The following is a 6000-nucleotide window of genomic DNA, read 5'->3' as shown; positions in this document are numbered from 1 at the left end:
TGTTGATATGTTGCCCAGGCTGGTCTCAAACTCCTGGGCTCAAGTGATCCTCCTGCCTTGGCCTCCAAAAGTGCTGGGATTATAGGCATGAGCCACTCTTCCTGGCCAAGAAATAAAAATTTCATTGGAAAGTAGCTCTAATATTTATTTGACCCATGAAGAAACTACACAGAAATGCAGACTGCATATAATTTTTATTGACTGTTTGTCATGCATTGGCTGCTCAGAGGAGCCATAGTGGGTGCACAGTCATCTAAGGATCTCTATCTGCTCGTTAGGCTTCATCACTTATTTCCTGAACCACTGCTCCCCTGCCTGCAACCATTCCTTCTTCTAAGCTACTTTCATGCAGCTAACAAAATTATTCCCTATAATAAGCAATCTCATGTGTGTTTTGGGGGGGTGGGGTGTGGAGAGGAGAACAAGTCCTTCACTGCCTATAGAATAAAATTTCAAACTCTGCTATCTGCTTGTCTGCCTCCCTCCCTCTCTCTCTTCCTTTCTCCTTCCTTCCTTCTTCAGTCTAAAAGACATTAGGTCTTATAAGGAGGAGAGAGTAGTGCTGGGATCTCTTTCTCCCCATCACCCAAAATAGTGTATACTAAATCTAATCATGAGGAAATAATAGAAAGAGAAACATTCTAAAACATTTCAAAAAATGATTGAACGGTTATTTTCAAAAGCATCAGGCCAGGAAAGCCAAGGAAAGATTGAGGTTCTATTCAGGTAAGAGGTACCTAAAGAGACATGACAACCTGATGCAACACTTTATCCTGAATAGGATTCTTTTGTTATAAAAGATGTTATTGGGATAACTGATGGAATCCGAATGACAATTATGGATTAGATAGCAGTAATGTGTCAGTATCCATTTTTTGAGTTTTGATGGCTGCATTGTGTTTACGAGGGAGAATATCCTGATTTTTTGGAAATACTAAAGTATTTTAAAATACTAAAGTGAAATGAACCCTTCCTGGTTAAGGCCCTTCATTAGTTTATCTTACAGTCTCATCTTCAATAGCATCTCCACAACCCCATCCTCCACCCATATTAGACCTTTCCCACAATCATAGCATGTCCATCTCTGGGTCTAGGGCTTGCTCATGTTATGCTGTATGTATATGTGTATGTACACAGATATATGTATATATCTTTTTTATTTTTATTTATTTATTGAGATAGAGTTTTGCTCTTGTTGCCCAGGTTGGAGTGCAATGGCATGATCTCAGCTCACTGCAGCCTCTGTCTCCCGGATTCAAGTAATTCTCCTGCCTCAGCCTCCTGAGTAGCTGGGATTACAGGCATGCGCTGCCAAGCCTGGCTAATTTTGTATTTTTAGTAGAGATGGAGTTTCTCCATGTTGGTCAGGCTGGTCTTGAACTCCTGACCTCAGGTGATCCGACTGCCTCGGCCTCGGCCTCCCAAGATGCTGGGATTACAGGTGTGAGCCACCATGCCCGGCCATATGTATGTATATCTACAAGGCCTTACAGCTCCATTTTTGCCAGTTAAAATGCTTGAGTTTAAGAAACATCATTGTGGGGCATGATGACTTGTAATCTCAGCACTTTGGGAGATCAAGGCAGGAGGATTGCTTGAGCCCAGGAGTTCCAGGCCAGCCTGGGCAACATAGTAAGACCTCATCTCTCAAAAAATAAAATTAGCTGGGCATGGTGGCATGCGCCTATAATCTGAGCTACTCAGGAGGAGGGGTGGGAGGATCGTCTGAGCCCAGGAGGCGGAGATTGCAGTAAGCCTTTGTGTCTCCAAAAAGAGGATCATCATAACACTTCAATACTTGAGTATAAGTATGCTAGAAACATCATAAAACTTAAAATTTTAGATAAAATTAAATCTGACTCCAACTTTCCCTTCTTAATTTGGCACAAAAATGTGATCTCAGTCTCAAGTATATGGAAGTGGGTGGCTTACCCAGTGCCCAGAAAATAGGAAACTTTCTCTCGTCTTCAATTCATCACAGTGGCTGCTGAGATGCTCAGTGCCAAAGTCCAGATTACATTTAAAGGCAGAAAGCTCCATCCCTTCTGTGACATTTATTGGTGCAAGGATCTTATGCTATTGTTCCTAGGGCTGTGGTAGGGGGTGCCACAGGGATAGTCTCAAGCACTTGCAGAAAGCCCTTAACTGCCCTTTCCCCGATAAATTCTCCAGTCTTATCTTATCCTCTAGGATTAAGCCATTTCCTGTTTCCACTTTCTAAGACGGATCCAGGTGGAAATATCTTCTACATAACTGGGAGCTTCCATTTTTAGCCCGGAAGAATGAAAATTATTGATAACCATCAGATGAAAGGGAACCCAAAGTCATGACATTAAGATTTTTCTACCTTCTTGAAATGCCGGGAGGAAAAATTCATTTAAGCTGCCTGTGTATTTGAGTATAAAACAGCAATACTCTGAATAATACCACCATGCTGCTCAACTCTAATATAGGGATTGGCAATGTTTTAAAGTTTTAAATTGGTGGCTGGGTGCAGTGGCTTACACCTGTAACCCCAGAATCTGGGATGCAAAGGAGGGTGGATCACATGAGCTCAGGAATGCAAGGCCAGCCTGGGCAACATGGCGAAACCAAGTCTCTGCAAAAAATACAAAAATTAGCCAAGCATGGTGGTGTGCACCTGTAGTCCCAGCTACTTGGGGGGTTGAGGTGGGAGGATCGCTTGATTCCGGGAGGTGGAGGCTGCAGTGAGCAGTGTTCGCGCCATTGCACTCCAGCATAGGCAACAGAATGAGACCCTGTTTAAAAAAAAAAATTAGGGCTGGGCGCGGTGGCTCACGCCTGTAATCCCAGCACTTTGGGAGGCTGAGGCGGGTGGATCACCTGAGTTCGGGAGTTCGAGACCAGCCTGACCAACATGGAGAAACCCCATCTCTACTAAAAATACAAAATTAGCTGGGCATGGTGGCGCATGCCTGTAATCCCAGCTACTCAGGAGGCTGAGGCAGGAGAATCGCTTGAACCCGGGAGGCACAGGTTGTGGTGAGCCAAGATTGAGCCACTGCACTCCAGCCTGGGCAACAAGAGCAAAATTCCGTCTCAACAAAAAAAAAAAAAAAAAAAAAATTAAATTGGTCAAGGCCTGGGTAATAAATGTTTTAGGCTTTCCAGGCTATGCAGTTTCTGTCGCAAGTACTCAGCATTATCGTTACAGCATGACAGCAGACAGACAAGATGTAAACAAATGAGCATGGCTGTGCTGCAGTGACACTTTGTGGATATAGAAACATGAATTTAATAGAATATGCATGTGTTGCTATGTATCATTCTTATGTTGAGTTTCTCCCCATCTTAAGATGTAACTTCATTCTTAGCTCGTGGGCTATACAAAAATAAGTCGTGGGCTGGATCTGGCCTTTGGGCTGAAGTCTGCTGATTTCTGCTCTGAGACAATCAAATAAGAGCTTTAACATGAATGTTTCCGGAATTCGAAATTATCTCCACCCATAAATAGCATATTTTGTGCATTTATCATAGTTCTTACCACTTTCTGTCAAGAATCATTGTTCCCTGTGCATTTACAATCCAGACGATCGTGCCCTGAGAGATAGAAATGTGGTATGTGCTTCCTTTGAGCACCTACAGAGCCTAGATTTCCAAACTATTTTGACTTAATGAAACTGTGTGGTGGAGAGAAGAGATGGAGGTTGACTAAGTAAGAGAAATTATGGAGTATCATCTATACAAGGCTGGCTGTGTTCCCTTACAGGACTATGAGTTTTGTTATAGATGGCTTGTAATTTATGTGGTGTTCTCATTTTCTTCTTCTCCTTAATTATCTTTGTTTACTTGTTGAATTGCCTCCAAGACAATTATTTGAGGTCCAGGTCTGTATAAAGAACTCTGCATTGCTGAGTCTATCGCAGGAAAACCAAGGTTTCTGAAAGATTAGTTTTCTATTTATGATTTTATTCATCTTTAAGATTGTTAGAAAAACTGGAAATTTAATTTTTGCATGTATTTTTAAAGATGAAAAATCTTTAAGCTATTTTCTTTATGTATGATTCATTTGGAACATGTGTAAATATGGCTCTTAGAAAATTAACATAATCCTTTATTTTGTTTTAGTAATACTTTATGCTTTCATGTTTTATATTTCACTAACTCTGCACAATAATCCTGTGAAGTTGGTAGGACAGGAGTGGAGTCAAGACTCTTTCAGGTAAAAGTGACTAAAAAATAAAATAAAAACAACCCAAAGTAGTTTAAGCTCAAAGAAGGTAATATTTTAGCTCAGGTACTTGAAAAATGAAGGGATGGATCTTTCTTCCATCTATGCTGAATCCAAGGACTCAAATGATTGCATCAGAGTCCTCTGGTCTGTTCAGTTCTGTCTTCTTGTGTGTGTTGCTCTCATTGTAGGAAGACTTCTTCCAAGTTGCTGGAGGAGATGGCCACTAGTAGCTTTGATTTTATATCATCCCAGCACAAAGACACCAAATGCAAGAGACAGCATTTTCCACGAGCTCTAGCTGGAAAATTCTTAGAGGAGGACTGTAGTTATCAGCCCAACCAGGACCACTTGATGGGAGAAGAGTGGTTATCCAGAAAGGGATGCTGAGCAGATAATCAATGTTCTCTGAAGTGGGTATAATGACTATCTACATGCATATGGGAAAGGGAGGCACAGAGAAATGAAGTAATTTTTCCAAGGTCACACTGTTGGTTGGTGGGAGAGGTAAACCAAAAACCCAGGCCTCCTCACTCAGACCTCTGCTCTTGCCTGAATAACCATGTTATTTCGCCACTTCAAAATAAAAGTGAGACCTACCAGTTTCATAAACACTGTAATGTCATTCTGTTACATCTATTTCTTTGCCTTCTGTATATACATCAATAGCCTCATATTCAAAGAACCAAATAATTATACCCAACTTATTTGCCTCAGTATTTGTGAATAACTCTGGCCTATAAAAAAAGTCTAACGGTTTTCTGTTTTTGTTTTGCTCTTACACTTTATGGGCATTTTATACCAGCATTTTTAGGTGTTTTTAACAGGTGGATCGTCAGAAAGAATATAAAAGTTTGAATAAACATACATTGGCAAGCAATTATTCCTCTTCCCTTAGTATATTCTATTCCTTAATTTTTTTGTGATGGGCATAAACATAATTAAATGATTTATTGCAAAAATTGCTTATCTTTCTGTAAGCAGGCAAGTGCCTGGTTTGTTGGAAAGAGGACTTGACCAAGTGCTAACCAAAGTGGATTTGCGAATTATTAAGTTTACAAAAACTTTTTAAAAACTGTTTTAAAAAAATGCTTAGTTTTACAAAACTGTCTGGCTTTGTCAATTTCTAGTTAGTTGTGTGGCTGCCAGCAAACGGCTTAAACTCTGAACCTTAGTAGTATCATCACTTGCAAAAGAGGAGCGGTTTTATCACCTTATTTTGGGCATAGTATAGGCTGAAATCTTTTGTAAGCTACAAAATGGCATATAAATTTCAGTTTTACTGACAGAGCAGGAACACCGTCATCTCGGACAAACACCGCCAACTTTTAAGTTCCAGCTCCCTTTCCAGCCTCATGAATCTCAAGGAAATCACTTCTCTTCTAATTACAAGCAGATAGAAAGAGCAGTCAGTAAAACACAGATAAGACAGCTCAGGCACAGAGTGAAGAAGGGGGAAAGTCTCTTCGGTAACTACCAAACCTCACCCTCATACAATGGGCCCCAGTGAAACAGTGAGCCTTAATAAGCACATTCCTTTCCCTTCAGGTGTACTAAGATAGGGAAGGTAAAAGCAGACTTTTAGCTGCGGGTATGCCTGCAGCTGCAGAAAGATCTATGGGAACAGACACACAACTCTCCCTCCCAGATAAGCACAGCAAAGAGACACAGAAGCAGTCCAAGCCTCTGTTAAACTCTCCCACCCTGAATCCTTAAAAACTCTTAGTCTGTAAGAGAGTGTGGCTCTGACCTAACTTGGCCAGCCACCAGTCTCAGGTTTATTTAAAATAAACCTGTCCCTGTTGACT

Source organism: Pongo pygmaeus, chromosome 7 (assembly GCF_028885625.2).
Source record: "Pongo pygmaeus isolate AG05252 chromosome 7, NHGRI_mPonPyg2-v2.0_pri, whole genome shotgun sequence".
NCBI classification, from domain to species: Eukaryota; Metazoa; Chordata; class Mammalia; order Primates; family Hominidae; genus Pongo; species Pongo pygmaeus.
The sequence above is the reverse complement of the archived record's forward strand: the minus strand, read 5'-3'. Positions refer to the sequence as shown.